The 25,990-nt window shown below is 27.2% G+C and overlaps 1 protein-coding gene across 5 annotated transcripts in view; it reads right to left on the reverse strand.

Annotated features, from left to right (window-relative positions):
• Ccn (cellular communication network factor protein Ccn) overlaps positions 1-25,990 on the reverse strand; it is a 304,598-nt gene that overhangs the window by 118,038 nt on the left and 160,570 nt on the right. Inside the window, exon 2 of one of the 5 annotated variants that reach the window (XM_089223940.1) lies at positions 2,757-3,042. The exons of the other annotated variants lie outside the window; for them this stretch is intronic. The gene's annotated coding sequence lies outside the window, so the exon portion shown is untranslated. The remainder of the gene's footprint in view (positions 1-2,756; positions 3,043-25,990) is intronic. 5 annotated transcript variants of the gene reach the window in all.

Raw genomic sequence — 25,990 nt, forward strand, 5'->3', positions numbered from 1 at the left:
CGTTGCAGCATAGTTTTAATCCGTTTTACGGTCGTCCGAAGACGGGAAATAATTATATTTTAATTTTCTATTTTATTCTATTTTATTTCTAACCGGTCTAGGGCCACGCGGTAGGGGATTTGACAAAAGGGAATGTAGGCAGAGAAGATTGCTTTCCTCGAACTCTGCGGGGCCATCCGACAATTCCGCCGACATCCGTCCATCAACATTTACGCCGTATAATATGTATATTGGAGATATTAATCTTGGGTATTTTTCTTGTACTCGGCTGACTGAGTGAAGTAGAACTTTTGTTGGGAGGGGCATGTAAGAATCTCTGAAAGAATACGAAAAGTGTGTTTTTGTGACGCACGTGCGTCAACGGAAACAGAACAATTGGATATAATAGCAGAAGGTGCACTGCTATTATAGCGAAATCGATCACCCGCAAACGATTTGTACGTGAAAATCACAAAAACGAATTATCGACACTGTGAATTTTTCACAATTTTCAATTTTCCACCATTCGATGGAGTTCGCGCCGATCCATCAATATCGAGTGTGATGATATCAGTATTTATAAAAGTATATGGTATCGATGAATTCTGCTACGATGATATGTAATTATTGATACTCTCCTGAGTGGACGGCTATCGTATCGTCAGACAAAAAAATAATTTCAAACGATATTTTTTCATTCACCTCACTACTACTCCCCGGTCGTGTAATCGTACACCAACACGTTATGAATTTATGATATTATTAAATTCGTTTAAATTTTGATTTTTTTGCATTGGTCGCGTTGGGTAATTATTTATAAGCATGTACAGCTTCACTTATCAGACAGATGTATGGATGTATCTATACCCGACAAACGACTATTTTTTTATAATGTTGTTTCGTTCGACATACTATCAAATAATTTTGAAGAATACCCTCGAGTTAACAAATAAAAAAAAAATTGCGAAGAATTGATATAAAAAATAAGATGCATCAAAACTCGAATAAAAATCTAAGTTATAAAATAATGTAGAGAATGGAAAATTGACGAAAAATTAAGAGAAGAACTAAACATAAGTCATGACATCGGAACAAGTCTTGATCTAAATCCAGACAGCGAAGAAGCACTATAAAAAAATTTTAAAAGCATCGACAATTCTACAGTGATTATAAGATTCTAACACTAACAACTATAATTGTTCATATATATTATATATTTTTGTTTTAGTATGATGTTAAATGTAATGCTAATGCTAATGGCGTTAGATGTCGAAGCAGAAATTATTTATAATTTAAAGACCAAAAAGAAAAAATAACAATGCACTCCGCTTAGTTTTTTTAAATATTAATTTCGAGTTAGAAACTAAATACAATATTATTATACTGTACAGTAGTTAATCGTTCCCTCCTCCGTTTGATCGTGTGTTTTATACCGTATAGGTAATAATTATTTCGTTTATGGCAACAAATGATGAACGTTTTAAACACAAACACACATAAACTATATATTATGATATTTATTGCATTAATACGGTTAAGATGGCTTAAAAAAATTAACAAACGTATAAAATAATATGGTCCTAAAAATAGTGGTGCTATGAGCATTATACATAAAAATTATGTATAACACGCGTATGTTCATAATATATTCATTTTTATCGATCTGACTCGTACAATTATAGTAGGATTGTATAAGTACATAATATTTTTTTCGGGAACAATGGGAAATCTTACCAAAATGTATGTTCCATTATGAACCATAATGTTAACTTTACCATTTTTATATCCAACGCATGCATGTGTGTGTGTGTGTGTGTGTGTGTGTCTTAGGAATCTAAATATTTTTCGATATGCTTCTGAGAGACTTCGATCATCAATGGTGAGAAACCTTTTAAACGGGATCATCACTAATTGGAATGGAAAAACGTGCTACTGCACAGTTAATATTGTCATAGTAGGATTTAAAGTTTTATCGTAAACGGTTCAGCAACAAAATGATATACAGTAAGAACCATGTAGAGTGTCTGACGATTAGCTACGTAATATGCTATATATTATATAATTATTATACTCTTAAAGAATCACGATTCACTAATTTACTACACGAAAGAGACATTTTTTAACGCATACGTCATATAATACTTAAACCCAGCTTCTCTAATTATACCAGAATTTCAGTAAAATCAGCGATCCGATATACTCGTATTTACGGAATCGTTGTATACCTACCTAAGTGTCCTAAGTGTAATACATATTATAGGATTATCTTTTATTACATGAAATACACTGTAATAGGTGCAGGAATTTCAAAGAATTTTACGCAATTTAAAATGTTTTTTTTTTTTACATAGATTGATATGATTAGTTTTATCATAATTTTAAATTAGTTTTTAGTTTTTATTTTTTAAATGACAAACGATCCGTTTTTATTTTCATGTTCGAAAGCGGATTATTTTTTTTGTATTTCAACGTATATGTACTTATACTCCAGATGATTAGTAATAGGCGATATCAGCGTTAAAAATATTTCCAGTTTAGCTGATTACCGAACTAATATTATTATAATCAATCAGATAAAAATTATTAAAGACGTTGTGCACTCAAAATTAAGAAACAAAAAAAAAACCAAAACCCTTTTTCGAAAATACACGTATTTAACCGAGGGGATATAACTAGAATATAACCACCTTGTAGCTTATAGATTTTCGTATTATTCTAACGTTTCACTCCGTTTGTTACTACTTACGCAACAAGGGCATAGGTACTATAATAATTACCGCATTTATACTTGTCTGTCTCGTGAGGGAGCAGGAGAATTGATCAGCACGGAGAATCATCTTATTAGTATCATTGTTCGGGTCGCCGTCTATGGCATGTAATACACGCAAGCTGCTAATCTCGTATATGTACGCACGATATACGCGCCCGCGTTCTCCCATTCATCAGCAGGTAAAATGCGATCCGCGGAAAATGTTTTGTTCGCTTCTTCCGTTTGTTCGATTTCAATTTGCGACGTGGATAGCGGTATGGCGAAACATCCGAGCTACAATCATTTATCCACTGCTGCAATATATATCACATAATATGTAATATTGTTATGTTCATTTAATTTCACGCGTTTTAAACGTCAGCTACTGGTAGGTATATATATATATGATGTCTATTTTACACAACGAATTAGTACGGTGTACATTATAATATTATAACATCATATATCCGAATGATTTTCATTTCCGATGTTGAGTTTTTCCATGTAGAGTGGTACCATTGTTTACACGTATAGCTGATGATGATATGATTACATATGTAGTGAACACTTCCATAATGATTTTTTACGTTAATAGAATAAAACAGTTAAATAGTAGATAAATTATCGAGTAAACACAGCTTAAAGTACCTAATTATTATTAAAGCGATGTTATATTATATTATTATGTCAAATAGGTTTTTATATTATAAAATGTTCATATAATTATTTAAAGTTATACAATTCTAAAACTATGTAGAATGCAAGACGTATGACATTAATTGTACCACTAATTTACACGTGCATTTTATAATGCTCACTGCATTATTTTTCTTACTGTCATTTTTGAATGAAAGAAGAAGTTATAGTTGGTAAATTAATAAATAACCATCACAATAATTTAGATCTAATTAAATTTGTTGCTTGAATTGTGTTTCTTTTGGAAATTTATTTGTAAGTGTAAATTATGAATATAGTATTTGATCATATTGATATAATATTTAATTGACTATTACTCTTATTTATGTTGTTTTGAAGTCAGCGATTTTATAATATTCTTTTAAATTTCATTGAAATGTAACACGGCGTTATGTGCATGCAATTTCACTACACAACAAAAACCCTTCGTAAACTACGAGTAAAAACGGTGAAGTAAAAAAAATATTAGATCTTTAAGCACTATAAAGATGTGATATCATGAATAAATGCTAAATATATAGAATTTAAATAAACTTCTTTTGTTTCAACAATATTTATTTACTTGGTGAGGAATTATTTCTTAAAAGAAACAAAGTGTGATGAACAAAGTAATTAAATGGCGAAAGGCTATTAAAATGTAACTTATTATTATTTAAAAATTATTATTTTTAATATTTATAAACTATTTTAAATAATTATTCTTCGCCAAGTGAATAAATTAATTCTACTTAAATTCAATATACTTAACAATTGTTCATGATATCACATATTTATAGTAGTTAAAGATCTAATATTTATATTTACATTAGCTCAGTGTAGACTATGTTGATTATTTCAATGTTACGGTTGTACGCGATGTGCGAACAGTTATACGCTATAACAATAGAACATGCTGTATTATACACGATAGATACAAATTACACTACGACAATGAATTAACAACGACGAAAGATAACGAAATAAACACATGTTTATGAACCACTGACACTCGGTACTGAATCCGGCAATTGTCATTGTCACCATAATATTTTCTCCCTCCTAGGCCTCTAGCTGCATATTCGAAATCGAGTGGGAAAACCGGTGGTTGCGACGATGACGCTAGAAACAGCCGCCGGAGTTCGGAATTTAATATAAAAATTTCATCAAAAAGTTGGCATTTTTTCATTTATAACTTAATTTTTGAACGAACGATTTGATAATTTTTATAAAAGCACATTTTACACAATATTTCAAATGTTTTGAAGTTTACTAGGAGTTAATTTATGCATTAGAAAATTAGTTATATCGTATAACAAATTTACCTGTATTTTACACAGTTTAAATGGGCAACTTCTGCTATTAATGCACTGTCGTGCAGCTATTTTTTTTTTTTTTACTTAGCCCGCACCACGACCATTGCGCTGGATAATATTACACCAATAATGTTGCATTATTGGTTTATTATAATATTGGATGGTCATATTGTTCATAAATTGTGTAATTTATAAGATATTAATTAGAAAATTAATGGCATATTTAGATGTAGACATTTAGTAACACTAGCTGATGTGTACATATAACATATGTAACACTGATGAATATTATTTAGTGTATTGCAGCTCGATGTAATAACGATCAAGGCAGCATACCTATTAATATCATAAGAGGTGTACAAAAAATATTGTTTGTTTTGTATTATTTATTATTATATGAAATTTGTAAAATTTTACAGACTATATTCTTTTAAAACTCATAAAATTTTTTTAATTAAATATACGAAAAAAAACTTATTATAGTACCTAATTATGATTGTAATCAAATATTTGACAGTAAAACCAATAAATAATTTACATAACGTTGAAATGGTCAATGGTTTTTAACTTAATACAAAAAATAAAATAAAAAATAAGTGCTTTATAATTAATTACACTTTGTTTATTTACACGAAATGTATACAATTTTATATTTTAAAATACAACGAGTAAATCAAGTGTGCCCTTTAAACCATGTTTAAGCCATTAAAATACTGTTAAACCATCAACAATTAAAATAAATTCTTGGTCATTGAGTGATTTATGAAAATCAAAACACCCGATTTTCATTTATATGTCAATTTTTTGTGCGCAATATTCGATTTAATATTATTCATTGGTACTTAAAAAATGTAATATATGTTTTTATTAAATAAATACTTCAAAAAAAGTTTTCATTTATATTTTTATGATCAATAGTATGTATATTAATATGAGATATGCAAATACTTTTATCGGCGAAGCAGCAGTTATATATATACAGGGTGTCCCACAGAGATCTGACATTCTGACAAATGAAATAACTTTTGTTCTAATCAATATTTTGTAAAAATTTCTTTTAAATATAATCCATAGACACTTGCGCTACATTTTTAGAATACATTTTTTATTTTTTAATACGGAAAATAAAAAACTTCAAAATTGATAAATTTTTTTCTTCAACATTTTCAATATAGCCAATTTGTAAATTTGATTTTCAGAAAAATTTATATGGTAAAAACACTTATTTAATTCAAAAGGCTGATTTTTTACAATTTTTTAAATATCAATATTTTCGTTAGGTAAATTATAGTAATTTATAGTTTATACATCACATATTATTAAAATAAATAGAATAAAAAAAATAATTAGATTTTAACATGCACTTATTTAAAAATATTCTTATAAAATATTTTTAAAAAACTTTATTATTATTTTAAATTACAAGGTTTCTAACATAAACTAGCTCGTAATTTACTTAATGAAAATATTGATATTTAAAAAAATTGTAAAAAATCAGCCATTTGACTTAAATAAGTGTTTTTACCATATAATTTTTTCAAAAAATTAGATTTGCAAATTGGCTATATTGAATATTTTGAAAAAAATTTTTATCAATTTTTAAGTTTTTATTTTCAGTATTAAAAAATGTATTCTAAAAATGTAGCGCAAGTGTCTATGAATTATATTTAAAAGATATTTTTAAAAAATATTGATTAGAACAAAAGTTAATTCATTTGTCTGACGTCAGATCTCTGTGGTACACCCTGTATATTTAACGTTTATTTTTGTACAGTTAGCATATTATTATATATTATATTCAGGAGAACGTAAAATAAAAGTATTGATTGGTCGACATGATCACATTATTATTCATTTAAAGATGAATCTGTTCTCTCTGTATTATACCCTAATGTCAAAAAGTTGTACTTGAGTACCTTCCTATAAACATGATATGATGTTATATGTATGGGAATCAAATATAATTATTACAAAATATACTATATTATACTATAATATAGTTTATTTAATTAGACGTTTATGCCGTTTTAAGGACTGTTTTACGAAAAAATAAATAGGCTTTAATAACTCTTGAGTTATTCTAGTTATCTTAATACGGTTATTACTTATTACGTTTGTCAATTGATGAGAAAAAAAAATAAAAAACAGTATTTCACATATGGTTCAATGTTTAGTCATGTGAAAACTATGCATAACCGGATGTTTTTAATAGACACTTTTGGTTACGAATTTCCACACACAACTAAATCGATATAGTTATTACAAATATCATCATATGATAAATATACATATCTGTGAACATGTTTTTTAATTTGATGAGACTATGACTGGCCATATAGAAAAAACACTCTCATTTTTAAAACAGTCTTAGTAAGTCAACCATAAATATTTTCATATCATCTATCAACTGAACCTTTCCACAATTTTCCTCAAGTTTACTGGGACATATAGTGTTTGAAGGACTGTAGTCTTTACATTAAACAAACATTATACGACAGGACGATGGTAAATAGAATAAAAAAAGATTCAACCAAATGGTTTTAGACATATACGTTGGAACTTGGAATATCATATCCTGTGGCTGTATTCGTACATCGATGGCCTAGAAACAAACAATTTGTACACCTCAAATTTGTTTAGTAAACCCATAAAATATTCCACCACAATGTTATGAAACATAATCAAGGTTTTTAAATTATATTATTTATTCATTCAATTTTAATGATAAAAAGAGAAGTTGCATAAATTACAGTAAATTAGAAGTATGTCATAAATGATATAATATTATACTGTTATTTTATTTTGTATAATATAGTACATAAACATTTATATTCTAACAGTTAATAATTAAATGGTTAAGGTTGGTATGCCTATCAAAGTAGTAATAAAATTGTTCTATTTCATCACAAAAGTCCTATTATCGATTTACAGTAAATCAGCATTTTTTAATTCAAGTTTTTTTTTTTATTAATCTTAAAATTTACATAAATAAATTTCCATTTCGCCCATACAGGCCAACTAGCGTTACATTTTTAGTAAAATACAATTATATAATAATAAATATGGTATATATCTTAAATAATTTTACAATATTAATTCAAGGTTTATATTATAATCGTACTTATGTAATAAATGTATTACACAAATATTTATTATTTTTAATATTCAGATAATCACGAGGAATTATAATAAATTACAATATGTTTCTACAGGTTAAAACATTTCTCCTGTAAAATTGTATCAAGTCATTGGTCAGCTATTTAGTCATTTAGAGTTTTCAATGTTTGGAAAATACACCACCCATTTGTAACTCAACCCTAAACATAATGAAATATAAGTATAAAGTGTTGTATCGCAACAACTTTATAATTACTGTTTTATTTTGAAATGACATATTACATTTTTATTCAAAAATATTATCAGAATGTAAGGTTGTGCAATTTCGCAAGTTCTAAGAACTTTATGATTTTTTTGTTGTTGTCAAGATCTAAAAGCTTCATAAAGGGTTTTCAAGATTTTCATTTTCATTATAATATGTCCGTAAATTGACGAAAGTGTAGAATGTGTCTGACAGTGATGACTTCTTTGCATTTCTAATGTCTGTATGCAGTTTCGGCGTTTAATATAATATTATTAACGGTTTTTTGTTGTATTATATAGCTTCAAACAGTTTAAACTATTATACCACTGCATTTTTTTTACAAATCGATCGTTAAGAATTATTATAACTTACGAAATATCCCAAATATTCCTGATTGATCCTCAAAGGACTCACGCCAAATTTACTAATTTAAAAATTAAAAAAAAAAAACGGCTGTAAGAGATTTCATCATGATATAGTGTTCCATGGCTTATTGACTATACGAATTTGATTAGTTGTATACGTTTCCGGATGATTCGCGCATAACAATAGACTCTAAACCACCCTCAAGACGAATTATGAATGAATAAACATCTCACCAATTTCGGTTTCGCTTCTGTGAAAGTTATTATTTTTGTCAGTATCGTTATTGTTATTGTTAAGATTATTATCATTCGTTTCATGCATTATTCTCTCGACGTTTTGTCCGACCGGAACCGACATAAAATCGCGACTGTGTTATGAATAATTACTCATAGAAGCACACTAGGAACTTGCATCTTATAATCACAACAATTAAATGTATCTTTGTCACCGTGTAATGTTTTCCACGGTTCTTTACATTTCATGTAACAACAAAATAATTGTAAAAGTTTGTAGCAGATTCGATTTAAAGGTAATTTATTTATAATTTATTCCCATATCCCATACGATTATATAAACTATTATTGTCAAAGTTTCAGTGATCACACAACTGATATTTTTCGGTATAGTAAACATGACGTGATGGCTACATATCAGTCCAAAGTGAATAAATCGGACACCATTGATGTTTTAATTGTAAATGTTTAATAGTCTAAGGCGAAATTAACCAAAAAATTAGATAAGTCGGTCAAATCAAAAATAATTAAAAAATATAATGTACATAACAATGATAATACGCACTATATACATACATATATATATATATATATACATATATATAATGTATATCCTTCGTTTCATTTTCGACGCTCCAGTTGTTCGTTTTTTAATGAAGTAAGGATTTTAATTAATTTGACTCGTTTTATTAAACTGGAATCGATGCCCCCCGGATTTTTTCCCGATTGTTTTAAACAATTCGTTGATTATTATTATTTAATCGAGGTGTTTGTCAGGTTTAATTAAATTGTGAAAGATATACATAAAGTTTAAAATAAAAGCCTAGAGTCGCTGTTATTGTTGTAATGATTAAAAAATCTGCGACTTTGGTTAAACACTGTTCATTATTCGTTATTGCAGTGCGGTATGTAATGTTTTTGACTTTTGTACGATCACGAACGTCAAAAACAGTGAAAATAAATCTAAAAATAACCAACGAGGTTCTAAGAAAAGATATGTATCGAGTAGATAATATGTCCTATACAATATGAAAAAAAGAAAAAAACAGTATAGCATCGATTGATTTCATTCCGTGTATTGTAAGTAGTAATATCGAATAATGTTTAGGTATAAATAATGTATACGTATATATGAATAATGGTAATGTTTTATATGTAACTAAGTAACTTGCGTTTATAAGTATATAGGATACAATTTTATGATATGATAAGTACAAACCATTAATGAGTCATGCGCACAATCATAACATAATTATACATAAAACACGGTGATTTGTTGAACCGTAGACATTTGTTACTTCGAAGAGTATGAATGTTTTGAAAATATTTGTTTTAGATATTTAAAAATCATTACAGAACAACATAATTTTATGTTTCTTACTAACAATAATCATTATACTTCTGTACTGCTTTAAAAATAAAATATAAATATTTTTAATAGAATATTTTTCTGAACATTTTTAAATACATAAACATTGCACTTTGAACCGTTGGTCAATTAATTATAATTAATTTAAAATAGAAATGTGTAAATTAACAGATTAATGTGGCTCAACAAGGATACCGTATAAAATGTTGATCCAATACTTTGTCCACATATTTTAATTCTTAGTACTTTACTAATCAAGAAGGTACTTATTTAAGATTCGATTTTATATTTTGAATTTCTCAAAAAAAAAAAAAAAAATAGTTTGCTTTGAGATGTTAAATTAAATACAATATATCCTATCATTCAAATAAGTGAAAAAGCAAATAAAGTGATAACGATATAATGAATAGAAAAAAAATAATTTTTTTTCTCACAAATTTTGTTTTGAAACGACTTTAAATTGTGTAAATTAAATCAAAAAACGTTCATGGGTTTTTCTCAAAATGAGTGTCAACCTTTAAAAAAATAACTTCAGCGTGTATTATATAATATTAAATCAGAATTTAAAAAATGATCGCGTTATTATAATAGCCTTCCGTAGTTCTTTTTAAATATTAAATCTCAGATCATTTCTTTGGATTTTATTAGTTTTTTATACATCATTTTTTAACCAGCTGTCTTCATTATTGTTCCTATGTTTTGTCATGACATATGTGGTTAAATCATTTAATTAGGCAACTATGATTTTTTTACATTTATTGCACTATAATGCATATTCTATTTATTCTATTCACAGTACATATACAGTAAACACGTTAGGCCCCAGTAAAGATAATTAAATTTGTTAATATTTGCATCAAATAAATAATTGTTTTTAAAGTTACTGAGTGACGTTTACTGCGTGTTATTATTTCAAAATATGATCAAAGTAGCTTTAATAATTATTAATACAAAATTTTTGTTCTGTTTGAAGTCATTAATTGTCATTGCACCGTATAACGAACATTAATCTGTTTTCAAACATAATTGCATAAATCTATAAAATTGAATAAGCTGTACAGGATATTTATTTATCCTTATCGCGAAAATGCATGATTATCATTATTTTGTTTAAGTACAGTATTGAGTATGTTAAAAATTAAATTATTGAATTTCTGATTGTCTTACTGCAATTGTGTTGGTAAGATAAAGCATGTCCTACATACATTGTTTTAAGTGCATATTATTATTGTTATCCTTCAATAAACGAAGTTACATAGGACCAAGCTTTCTGGAAACAGTTAAGTTCCCGATTTGTCATGTATAATGATGCCAATACGAAAAAAAATATGGTACGTAATGTACGACAATCATTATCGTTGTACCAGTGTAACGTATACGATTTACTATCAGAAATACTAATTTTTACAATCGCATATGATGCATTTTATACAATGTTTAATATTATGATGGTCTCTCGATTATGAGCATGGAAATAAAAATGATCGTTGTCAATACCACGGGCGTGGTGCTTATCGAAAAATGGATTCGGACTTGTGGTCGTTGTTTCCCGACAATATACGTAGGTAGTATTTTCCTTATTTGCCGTAAACCATAATAGTATTAATAATGATAATAATAATAACAATATACATTATTTTGTATGCACACGCCATATATTACATATTGAATGTATATATATAACAAGGTGGCTCCAAGAGATAGATATCGCGTGAGCCGGCGGTGGTGTATTATTGCCATAAATCTAAATCCTATTAAAACGCGCCGGCATTACACACAATCTGGACTTATAAATCCCACAGGTATATAATATACACCGGGAGTTTACCAGCTACCGTTGTGGTAGATATTATAATATACATATACGCACATGATGGGCCGCCCGGCAATCGGAGTGCACGGTGCGAGGTAACTGATCACAATATAATATTTCAAAGGTCGAAAGGGTATTTAACTTTTGACACAGCGAAATTTCCGATAAATTATTCATTAATCCTGACGCACAATGGTGGCAACGGTGACAATATGATCGTATACCGCGCGGTAACCGTTAATGTATTATTATTATTATTATTATTGTGTCTAGTGGTATCTATCCTCTATAATTATTATAATCGACCACGTGATTATTATTTTCCACCACCGTTGTCGTCGCTAGCATATAGTTCCGTCAACCTCTCGGGTATTTCCGTCAAACGACCATGTTTAGCCAGTGGCGTATTTAGGAGAGGGAACTTTGACCACCCCCCCCCCCCCACGAAATTAATTTATTTATACGCCACTGAGTTAAGCATCAATTTGTCGGTATAAGTGAATAAAAAATAATAATCAAACAGCACCCGCATCAGTGGTGCTCTCGTGTTTCAGATCACCCTGATTCCGTGGATTCAGACTATAACCAAATTGATACTGAACAGCAAAAGCCGTCATATATTCACGAGATAAAATACATATAAGTCTCACATAACTTAATACAATAGAAGACATTAGTCTTAAATCAAACTCAAATTTATACTTTTGTATTAAATTTGCTTTACATGATTTTAATTGTAAGGAAGGTAGTTTTATTGTTATATACCTTATTTTTTTCGTTAAAAGTTAATTACAATGTCCAATGATATAGATGGAAAAAAAAACGATGACAAGGAACGAAGAGCTTAAACTTATCAGCACCATTTGCAAGATATTAAAGCACATTTTTCAAACTACAGTCGTGCCCTTTCATGAACGTTGACACCATCTTATGTTGTCATTGATTTTTTTCCTTCACGTCAAGTTTTCCTGGCACATATAACACCTAATATTTCCAAACTGTCAAATTAAATGTTGGCCTCGTTAATACGAGTGATATTGATGATGTACACAAGTCCGTACGAAAACAATGAATTATTATGTAGAACCACAAATGTCTTTCTTCACCAGCCAATGACATTGATGTTTTACCAAGTCCATTCATTCGGAGTAAGTTTATACATTGCACAAACGAGTAATATTTTTCATTACACAGGGAAACAGCATGCCTAACACTGCACTAATTCCAATTCAACACACACGATGATTTCATATAAATATTCATTTTAATTATTCTATTCATTGTACATCGTACATACAAACTGAATTTCACAACGGAAATCAAATTGATTTATATAAAAATAAAATACTTATTAGTATTACGCTAATACGAGTATTTTTATTTTAATAATTCTTAGTGAATGTCGTGGTTTAATATAATAGCAAATATGTAAACTATTTGATTATTTACTTATAAAATAATTAACCAATGTAGAAAAAAATTACATCAATTTTATTTTGGTATCGACAATATTAATATAATTATTTAAATGTCTATCGATTATTCGTGTGAATTCGATAAAAGCCAACATAGTAAATTATTTTTAAGCAAAATTCTGTTGTGAATCTTAGCGTTTAATTCACCAATACTGGACTCTTTTTATTATAATCGAATACGCATGTATGTGTTCAGAAGTTATACTTTGAATAAATGACCATAAACCCATTTTGGATTGGATTCGTCATTACAGCTTAGGTAAGGTTTACTCGTTGACCTGAATCTATTTGGTATTCTATGAGGAAACTTTGAGCTAAGGTAAAGGATAAGCCATGAGATGGTTATACCTGTAGATTATATTTCATGTTTATTTATTTGGAATTTCATTAGGGCTTTGACATTGTGATAACGTGGAATTAAAATTAAATTATATTCTAAGGTTTTTAAGATCAAAAAAAAGAATAATTGGCATGTTACTACAATGCTATTGACAAGTTTTATCTATTTTAATAATTATATTTATTTTTATAAATATTTCATCGATTTAAATTAAACTTACAGCAAAATAAATTATAAAAATAGACTTGCCAACTTTAGGTATTTTCATTATACCGCAATTTTATGTAATGATTACCTATATGGAAATTGTTCTTAAAAAAATGTTACCTGTTTAAAAATTTAAATATATTTGAACTTATTATAGTTCAATATAATTGTAATCAGAATTATTTTTTAAATTTTTGTTTTTAAATATTAAAATGACTGACAGTAAATTCTAATTAGCATCTATTAATTTAATAGCATATTTGTTTGGATTATAAAACACAATTTCAGTGTTATATTTATCGAATATACAATATTATTGACATTTTTATATTAACCATATTATATGTAGGTATATTAAGATTTGATTGAATATAATTTTGAATTTTAAATACTATAATGAACAAATTCTTAAAAAGCTAAATACATTGTACTATACATATTTATTTATACGTATTAGGAGTTTTAAGTTATAACCAGTGCGTTTTAAAAAATGTGCGCTCATGTCCATTATTTTTAAGATAATTTTAATTTTTTTATTTAAGAAAAACATTATGACTATATAATTATACTATGTATTTCTAAAAATGTACATTTTCTATTTAAAAATATGTTACATAATTTTTATAAAATACATTATCAAATTGAAAATTATTCACATAAAACGATTTAAAATTTGTAAACTGTTAATATTAAAATATTGCAAACATGTATATTATGACATTTTTCGAAGTAAAGTTAAGAAGAAAATAACAATATTACAATAATATACTACATTATTTTAACTATTTTAAAGTATAACAATGATAGAGAAATAAAAAAATAAAAATAAATAGTCAAAATAGAATAATCTATATAAATTTTAAACTTCAGAAAATATACGCATACAGACTAGATATTTATTTTAACATTGTAATAGTTAGGTTCATGCTAAATCAGATAGGCACTTGAGACAGATTTCTAAATATTGTTTGTTAACATAATGTAAATAATTATTTAGATCAGACCCCGTTGTTTATCTTACCGATAGTTGGTTTGTAATTATATTAAAGAGTTGTTTTCAGACTTATATTGTATAAATGGTCAAATATAGATAATGGATGGTATATCTTAAGAATAAATTGGTCGTCGATTAAAAATGTGCATTTACTCGTGATTGAATAAAATATTCATATTCCACAAAAGTTGTTAATTCTTATTTTTAAATAGTTGTATGGTTTAAATGTAATTTTTTTTCATTTCTTTATAAATTATACTCGTAATTTTTTTATTATATTATATACCTATGATCCATACAAATATAAATGTTTTTTTTTCCTACTGCTTCAGCATTCCTTCCATTTATACATCATAAAATATAAATTTCATCTTGACGTTCATTCTACAGTGCTCATACCTATAAATTATTTTTAAAAATATCACGGCAAAAACTTTAACGTGTATACCTAAACGCGAAAAAATCCAATGTCACTATTCGTAATAATCCAATTTCCGAGTCAATGAACGCGTAACGGACATAAAAACTGAACGACTCTTATAAAGTAAGTTCTAGGAAATTCAATTTTTATGGTAGAAGAGTTAATGGGTGGGCGTACAAGACATTTTCAGAATTATTACGAGAAGAAAATCATTGTCGTTGTGTTATCCCTGTATAACATAGACATTATTCCACTTAGACCGTCGTGCGTCGTACTTTCCCGTCTGCAGATTATCACCTCCGAACAATATCTAACGACTGTAATTCCGTCATTGAAGTTATTAATAATTTTTGAATTTTCACAAAATTTTATCTAAGATCATTCAATGATTTAGTCAATGGTTTTTATTCCCCCCCCCCCCCCCCATCACACGAGTTATATTTCAATGTCCCCTGAGGTTCAATCGTGTTTTCTTTTCGATTATCATAATAACCAATATTTTTCATATTGTTTTTTTTTTTTTAAGTCTCAATAACATTAAAGCTAAATTATGCCGGATAAACCTCCATGTATCTGTTAAAATAGAAAAAAAGTAAAATAAAAGTATGAAACAACTTTTATAGTTATGGCGAAAATACACAAACACTATTCATAATGTATAATATACGGTTTGCAAATAATTGATAAAATATCAAGCCGTCAACGATCTATTAAATATTCTGAACATAAAGACATACAATATGGCCAATTTTCAATTCAAAAGCGTCATATATTCACAATATATGCGAATAGTTTTGTGATTTGAAATCGTTAACATTTCTTATACTAGTTTTTCGAACAAACATCACTCGATCTACCTACAATATAATATCAACTAAACAAAAAAATTTACTCATTTGTGTGTGTGTGTGTTAGATCAATTTTTATAAAGGTCATTAAAATCTATTATAATAAGTTTAGTTGTTTGTAAATTGTGTCCTAAAACGTCCTAGAACAAATCCAAATCCTTTAAACCATAACAATAGAAGATTAGTTTATAATATTGTTTACTTACCATATGTTTGTCAACTTGATAGAAAACCCATCGAAACTATTAAATGGTTTTATATTTACTATATCTAGTTAAGTTTGTTAAATTGTCAATATTTGTTTGCAATCTCATAAAGTTGTTAACATTGTGCATACATCAAAATATACATTGTTCGTTGTTTTACACATGTTTACATTGAAAGTATGTAGTATCAACTATTTTATAATGTCTCATTAAATAGTGTATTGTAGTTTTACATTTTAAGGACATTATATTATTACGCCGAGGGAAATATTGAATATACTACAAACCTCTAGTTTTTTTTTTTTTTAACGTTGTTGTGAATAATAATTTAAAAGTTGACTTCACAAAATGTTCATACCACGTTAATTTTCAACAACAAATATTTGTTCATTAATATAATTTGTTAATCAGAGTTTAGTGTTTATATTGACAGGGTTAATTTAAAATAATGATATTATTACAATATGACTCCATTACATGTACCTACATAGATACCTACTTATATAATAATATAATCTTATTATTTGATTTTGATATTGATTCGTAATTGTTATTGAAGTGTACTGCACACATAGCTAAGAACCCAATTTTAAAATCTAGGTCAAACCAACTAATATTCTATCGATATATGTATCATGTTATATAGTGTATAGTAATTATAAACAATACGGTTCATAATGAATTAAACATAATATTTCTTTTGGTATACGGGTTTGTCTACGTGTAAAGCACTGTAATAAAATCATTATTGTTGATATTAAATCATTGTTAATAAATAGGAAAATAATTGTGTGGGTACCTATATAATAATATAAACACTTAAATTACTATAATTACCATATTTGGTTTTATTTGAATTACACATTTTAGAGAATAATATACACATGGTTGTTTAACATACATTTTTAAGAAATTTGATAAATTTTTTTAACTAATAGTTATACTAATTTATAGTTAGTGCTCTAAAATGTAGCTGTTTTTATTTACAAAATAAAAAATATACTGCAAATATGAAGAAAACATACAACAATTATGTTTTAGACCTTACAAAGATCAACCAACTCAACATAATGATATGCTAATATACATTATTTGATTTTCCTGGAATTATTTGAAACGTCCATTTTAAAAAGAGGGAGTAGATAACCAGCATGCTATATACTATGATTCGTGTGTACCTTCTAATTGAGTAAGCTACTGTAATGCATGTGCTAAATCAAAGGATTATGAAATATGTATAAAACATATAGGTACACACACGAAAAAACGTGCATCATTATTAAAATAATACATTCATCGCTCTGCTGCTCTGAATCTAAAATTAACCAAAATATTTTATATATTTTAAATATATTTATACAAGAATCACTGAAAAAATTACATATTATATTCTTATTATTGTTGCATTTTTATCATACACCTTATAATGTTTCGTGTATATTTGATAAATTTTTTTCGAAAATAGATATTTAAATAGAAAAACTATCGACATTATTTGAAACTACCATTTTTGTCTTCGGAAATATCTCTGTTTTGATATCATTCTAATGATCAATCTAAACTATCTGAAGATTGTGTGCAGTGTATCTTACAGTTTCGTTTTTTATTCGAAAAAGAAACTAAAAGAAGATTTAAACTTTTTTTTTATACTGGATGTTAAACTAGGTACATAAAATTGAATTCTGTTTATTTTTAGAAAAACTTTCCTTACTCTTCAAAACCTTACTTTAATTGTTATGTTTCAATAGTTTTCCATTTTTACATACAAAATATTGGCTTTATTATTGTATTCTAATAACTATTAAATTATTAAAAGTGGATAAAACACACATCAATTGGTTTATTTTTATTATTATTATTGAATGCATGGAGATGAGAATGCACGTAGAGTGCAGGTTAGAACATGTGTATTATGGCAAGGATTTGTCACTAAAAATCTGATAACTAGTGAAATCAGCTGATACTTGACTTCAAAATACGTTATTGACATTACAAAGAATGATAATTTAATTATCATAAACTATGCATACATAAATTATTATAAAAGTTTAAAATTCCTAAACAGATTTCAGGTTGTGCGTGTTTGTACATACTAAATATTATTGCTTTGATATGACATAATCTTGGTCACGGAATTAGATTGCTAGCCTTTTAGATATAGCACAGAATCAGATAGTCATTATATGGCATTTCATTGATCCAAAAACTTGTTTCTATTGTGGAAATTAGTCTCGCCTTATCTGTAACTCATCATATTATCTATCTTAGCTATTGCACCGCATAACTCAATGGCATATATATTTATATATGATGGTTAATAATAAATAATAATAGGTACATATGTTATTGGCGAATGGGTAGTGGCTGTCGGTGGTGTTGGTGGTAGTGGTGGTTGCAAGGGGCTTGGCAATGACGGCACAGTGGATGTTAGTAGTAGTTTTATTCAAGTATAATATTTAGTTATATAGTTGTGTTGTATTCGTAATAGTCGTAATAGCACAGCGAACCAGTGATTTAACGCCACAGTAAAGAGGGACGGCGGTGGAGGTAAGAGCGCAGACGATGAGCTCGTCTCCGGATTAAATATAATAAATTATAAACCCGTCCCGAGAAAATTAACTCTGGAGATCTCGTCACAATAGACCACCGACGATACGACTGCTTCAAATCCGGTTCCTGCAACGGATGTCTAATTTAGTACTATTGTATAACGCACGCTTGTCGTTCGTGTGCGTAATGCGTGTATCTTGACTCTTGTATAGCTTAGGAATGCATAATACTCTTTTTTTCACAATCTTTTGGAATATTATACTATGAGGTATGAATACAATATGTATTGAATATTCGATCGAATTCAATTCAAGCAATCGGTCCACACTTCGTAATTTAAACATTACAGTACTTCATAATATTATGTGCTAGATGCATTCACTCCGGGTGAACTATAAAATATAGTACTTGTACTCAGTTTATTTAAACCAAAAATAATAAAAAAAACCAAAATGTATGAAGATTAATATGCTTTCAAGAGAAAATAGACTTTTTTTCCAATCGAATTTTATACCAAACGATCGAATCAATATAATATTATTATGAACACACACATAATTAATCGGTTTATTATAATCAATTTGACATGTGCTAATATTATGAACGCACAAAATACATATTACATAAATCACAGCCGTAATATCAATTGTATTTGTATTTGTATGGTAATATATTCGTTTTAATAGCGTCATCATGTTTATTGTTAACACATCAAAATGATTTTTGGGTATCCAATGCTTAATAAATAGATATAATAATAATATACTATATCCAATTGTAGTATATAAAATCATTGAGTATAATATATACAATTGTATACATATACAATGATAAAATATACAATATATCAGTCACTGCAGAATTCATAGGTCATAAAATTTGAGGTGATCAACACCTATACATGACGGAATGAGATACGTTACATTTTATCTATCTGAAATGTATAAAATACTTTTATTACATTTGTCAGCGATATTGATATGACGAAATTATAAATTATGATTATAATATAGCAAACACCGTTTCGGTGCACCTAAAAAATTATTTTTTGAAATCATGTAATTCGAAATGCATGAAGAGTATGATCTAAGGCCTTTCTCAATAAATAATAGCATTATAATTATTTCTGGCATATTTCAGAGAGGGGGGTAGACCTAATTAACTGTCTGTTATCTTTGTTATCAAGTGATTTGAATTTCGAATATTTTTTGTGTTATTTTAATGTAAAGAATATATTATTGTATAAAATTCTTGAAAAGGGTCTGAAAAAAAGAACAAAATAAACAAAACAAAAAAATATCAAAATATGATACATTGAATTTACCAAAGTGGATAATCGTATAAGACATACATATAAAATGACATGGCTTGTCACAGATCGAGCAAAATGTGTTTAAAAAATGGTAGTTTTGAGTGCGAAAATGTCTACTGCGAGTCATAATAGGTTACTAAAAAGATACTGTAATTCGATGTTGGACGTTCCTCCGCTATAATCGTCAATCGGAAAATAATTAATATTTAATTTCGTTTCGGTACGCAACACCGGACACTGGACAATCTATAGCTCGCATGCCATAAACTTTGTATGGTTTTCCGTCGTCGTCTTAAAAAAATATTGTGTATACAAGGTGTATCCGACCCAACGATTTTAGTTCGAAGTTGTATATGAATGTTTCAAGTATTTGTGGTCTTCCTCTACAAACGTGTGCTATAAAATATTGCAAAGAATTTGAGTTACTTACTAGCATTCAAATATCTTCTCATACATTGAATAACTTTTTTAATAAGGCATTTTAAACACAATGTGTTCGTATAGGCACTCGGAAGGAGGCGAATTGGTGTATTTTTACTCTCTGGATTTTTAAAAAATGTATTTTAAATTGAGTAAGCTATGATAAATTACTTATACTTATAAATTGATTGTAAAAAATCTTGGTAAAGATACCATTGTTGTATTAAATATTATATTAGTATTAGATAATTTACTTATAATCATCCAGCACAAGGTCAATTATTATAGGTACCTACACAATTCGTTATTAATTTCTATAAATTATAAAAAGCTCTTAATACTTGGTAAAATAAAATAAATGTGGTATTAAAAATTTTATTTTTATGTTACTTCAAATAATTCAAAGAACTTTACAATGTGTTTTAATTTTAAGTCTTACTCAAATACATGCATACATAGCGACTTAGTATTTAAAATACTTTGTCCGTAGAGTATTCGAGAAGAATTTTAAACGTTTTTCAAAAGTATTTTTAACAACACTCTGGCTATACAATGTATTATAGTGCTTCGGGAACCTTTATGAGCAGTTTAGCTGAAGTCATGCAGCCGCAGACGCCGACCGGAAACGCTTATTAATCACACATTTCCGGTGCCCTAGTACCCGAAGACTTACAGTCGGCTAAAAACTCACGAGCACACTGTATAAACACGATTTGACAGCAGCATCGTTCCGTTGGAAAACCAGTAATATTCTTGTTACAATAAATAAATCTGTAGTCATATTATCATATTATTTTAGCTGCAAATACCCGGAATCGTGTTACAAAAATTTTCCTGGCTACGTATAATAATATAAAAATCCACCGCACCTTTTGATAATAGACTTTACGTACGCACTCACGACGATGTCTCTGGATGTGCTGCACAAAACAGTTATCATTTCAAGAGATATTTTCCGACAAACTTATTTAAACGTTTTAATTTGATTCGAAAACTGCACGTTTATATCTGCGTCGAGTGTCGACGTTGTTGTGTAAAGTCGTTTCCCTCGACACGCACCGTTAAAGCGTTTAAATGTATATGGGTAGGTATTGTAATAAACTAGGTACTCAGTCATTCCGCAAGTTTCGAGCAAATCCGTCGGGTGTGAATAAATAATTTCCTACTAACAGGTGTATAGTATTATTACATAACGTTTTGTAATATTATAAGTGTGTGTGTGCCACGTCACCAAGCCACGGAATCGTGGTAAATCACCAAAAATTTGCATCAAATAAAACTGTAATAATAATAATAATAATGAAAGTAATAAAACGGGGCACGTGTACCCGTATTATATAGAAACTGAACGCTCATAATTTAAAAACCGGATGAATTTTTATTAAATTTAAAATTTAGGTCAACCTGTTGTATGCCATATGATTATATTATGTCATACGTGTTTGTATTTTAAGAATAGCACGCTCCTATATTTATACGTATAACCATTGATTATAAATACTATTATTCGTAATCAATGATATAACTAACAAAATCATTATTATTTTAGTAACTGATCAATAGCGTATAGATATAATTAGGTATACAACTGTCTTAAATATAATATAAATCATAAAATATATTATTTTTTATTTAAAGCTCGATGTAATACAATACGTTATTTGTTACAGATATATAAATCAATACACTTAATTGATTGCACATACTATTGGCTACATTTAAAAATCTTTTATCCGATGTTCTAAAATTCCAATTCATATTATTATGTAGTATTCACACACCAATGCTTCACAGTTCAAAGAAAATAAACAAATTTAGCAAACTTACAGATTAAATATCTGTACAACGTCAACTACAACTAACTGTAAGTATTTTTATAATTTCAAAATTACTCAGGATTATTAGAACTTTTCAAAGAATAACATTATATAAGTGGACTAGAATAAATTTGGTATCCCCGTTGGTCAATATTTGACCAACAAATAATGTTATTGTATAACATTGTTTGAAATATTTAATTTAACTCGTACTTTACGTAAAATAATATATCAATTTATAGGTAGATAATATGTGTGGACTTAATATATATTAGTACAGTTATTTCAATTTATTAAATTTAGAGTAGTAGGATATTAGGTAATTCAGTTATTGCCTTGTATTTTGAATCACTCTTTCCATCAAAAATCCGTAGACGAAGATAAAAACAAAAATTTCATTGTAAATGAAATATATGCCCCGCTTCGTTCAGAATTTTATACTGCATGTATGTATACATTTATGAAATAATCGAACTGTTATTGTGATCGACCATTACTAATAAAAGCATTCTAAAATCATGATCATTGGTAAAATTACTGTACTTTTATCAGTTAACCGTATTACCAAAGTTTTAAAAACTAAATAAAAAGTATTAAGTTAAAAGTTTTTTTTTAAATTGAAATAAGTCAACAAAGAGCTTTCACTATTGAAAAAAAATAACTTTGGAGCAAAAACTAAGCTAGACTTACTAAGGTAAGAACAATTTAAAGATAATATAGATATATAAAATAAATAAATGTAAGAAAATATGCAATCTGAATCGTAACTTTTAAATTAAATACTAATTACGATGAAAATAAATTTGTTACTAAACATAAAATAATTTGATAAATATATATTAATTTACAAATATAGTTCTGGTTGGATACGAAACTTTTAATATACATCATACTTTACGCATGGTATGGAATATATTTTATTTATCAAAGAATATAAGTTATAAACTCCTATGATCATTCTTTTTGATTTATTATATAATAACAAAAACTAATGTGACAAAAGCGAGACACAGGTGCTTGGGGTACACTGATGCAAGAGTCTTCTAACTAGAAAGTATTGATAAATCAATGAAATTGAAAAATAATTTTACCAATAGTATCGTTTATCAAAAAATTGTGAAGATTTTGTTATAAATACATATGAACTAAGTTTTTATTTTACAATTTTCCAATAGATGTAGTTATTAAATTTATATTGTGCTAGAAATTCTTGTATTTCTAAGGACCTTACAAAGAATATTCAATATAATACATAAATTTGAAAATATTTATTAGGTAGTTGTATATATATTTATTAGTTAAAAATATTTGAAAATTCAGACTAATATTTTTTTTTTAATATCTGAAAGTATTTTACTTTCAAACAGTTTTTTTTTTTTTTGGTATCTAATTTAAATTTGATATTCTCTCAAATATATTTTTACATAAACGATTTCTCGGGAAAACTTATTACGGCACCAGAATGCAGCTGGCGTAGTTTTAGTGTTGTATGCATCGCACTACAATCTACAAATAATATTATAATATAATATAATAATGATAATATTTTCAATACAATTATATTCTGAGCATTTAATTTTGTTTAACTACTACATGTAATATTTAGTCGTTATGTGTCTAACGTTAAACTGACGAGTGCGTCAGTGTCAGATGATTTCCATTCCTTAAAATTAATTAGAATTTCGGCATTAAAATGTTCAATTATGAGTATATTTACCATTTTTAATGCATGTGGTAAACACCTATATAAATAGTATAAATATGTATAAAATTATAAAATAATGTATAGTTATTATTAAATTAGTATATATGATTTTTTTTTTTATATTATTAATTTTGATTAATATAGGATGAGAAGGAATTTTAAACCAAACCATTTATAAATACGACAAGTACCAAATAAACATGACAAATAATAAACATTTTACTTATTACTTCTTACTATAATTTAATTGGAAAAATATGTTACCATTCTCGGCTATCTATGGATTTACAAATTTACAAATCTGTCATATTATTCATGAATCATGATGAACAATGTGATTTAAAATTTCAGTCAATATGGATTTTTCGTTTAATTATTCTAGCCATTTAATTTGGATAGACAATGCTCGTTTAGGTACATATTGTTTGCAATCATTTAGTAACCATGTTGAAAATGTATATATATATATATTATCAAACTTGATTTAAACATCGAATAACATATTTGTGCATGCTGATAATTTATAAGTAATATCAATAAAAAAGAGTGTTTCAAAAAAACATCAAAATAATGAGACACGTACTCGTAAGTCATTCTGCAATGATTTACAGTGTATGTTTAGTATTTATCATTAATTTTGAAAAGAATGAAAATTTCTTTTTTATTTATTTTAAAGTTCATATAAACTCATATTTTTTTTTACTTCTACTTAGTTCTTATATCACATTATAAAGTATCAAATTCGATATTTTTATTATGAAGTATACCTAACTTTGATTCAAATAATTATATAAAACGTATTATTATATATATAATATAAATAATATTAAATAATAATAATATATTATAAATTATATAATATAATTATATATATATAATATAATGTGATAATGATAAATATACCATTTATATACTTTTTCATTTAACTTGTCTTTTATCTAATCCCAGTTACCAAAGCTCAGCACTCTTAAAATTCTTGAGAACTTCCTTATTTGAGAAAGATTTATTTACCAAGTTCACATTACTTTTATCATATATAGCTTTCTACGGGTTTTAAGCAACAACATTTCAACGTTGATTTATAAAATCTAACTCCCAAAGGACTGCACACATTTATACATTTAAAACGTACTAAATTCCACTAGATACGGAAAATATAATATTATTATTTTTTGTTCACTCTTCGCACGTCGTATTTGCAGTATTTAATTGTGATGCCTAACCTATTAAATTGTATTTTTTTAAATGAATAAGTAATTTGATTTAATAGACAATACTATATGAGATATATGTTTTATAATAATACATTGGATTGAATAATAATAATTATACTATAACGATGTTATATTAATATTACCAAATTTGCGTGTGATATCAATATATTGATATTATAGATAAATTAAAGACAATTAATACACTTTAAAAAAATTTAACATATAATTAAACTAATTGACCTATAATTCTAGTTAGACATCAAATTTTTACCACAAAAGAAAAACATGCTTCAATTGCTTAATGTCGTTCTTGTTTTTAGATTTTGAACGGAGTGATGAATGTATTGATTTTACAATGATGTGTGTTTTTTTTGTGTGTGTGTCTGTGTGTACAGCAAAACTAGTCAAAATAATGCTTCAATTTTAAACTTTAGGGGTGGTTTCCGATGAAAAGTGAATATCCTTGGTGCATTATAGAGATCAAAAGTAAACATTTTCTAACAGTTTTCAAAAAAAATCGAGAAAAACAAAAAAAAAGTGACAGAAAAACGGGAATTTTTACGCAAAACCAGTTTTTGACCAAATCGACTTTTTATATGGTTGTAATTCAAAAACTAATCACT

Source organism: Diuraphis noxia, unplaced genomic scaffold, assembly GCF_037042655.1.
Source record: "Diuraphis noxia isolate RWA-SAM2 unplaced genomic scaffold, SU_Dnox_SAM2 contig0003, whole genome shotgun sequence".
Lineage (NCBI taxonomy): Eukaryota > Metazoa > Arthropoda > Insecta > Hemiptera > Aphididae > Diuraphis > Diuraphis noxia.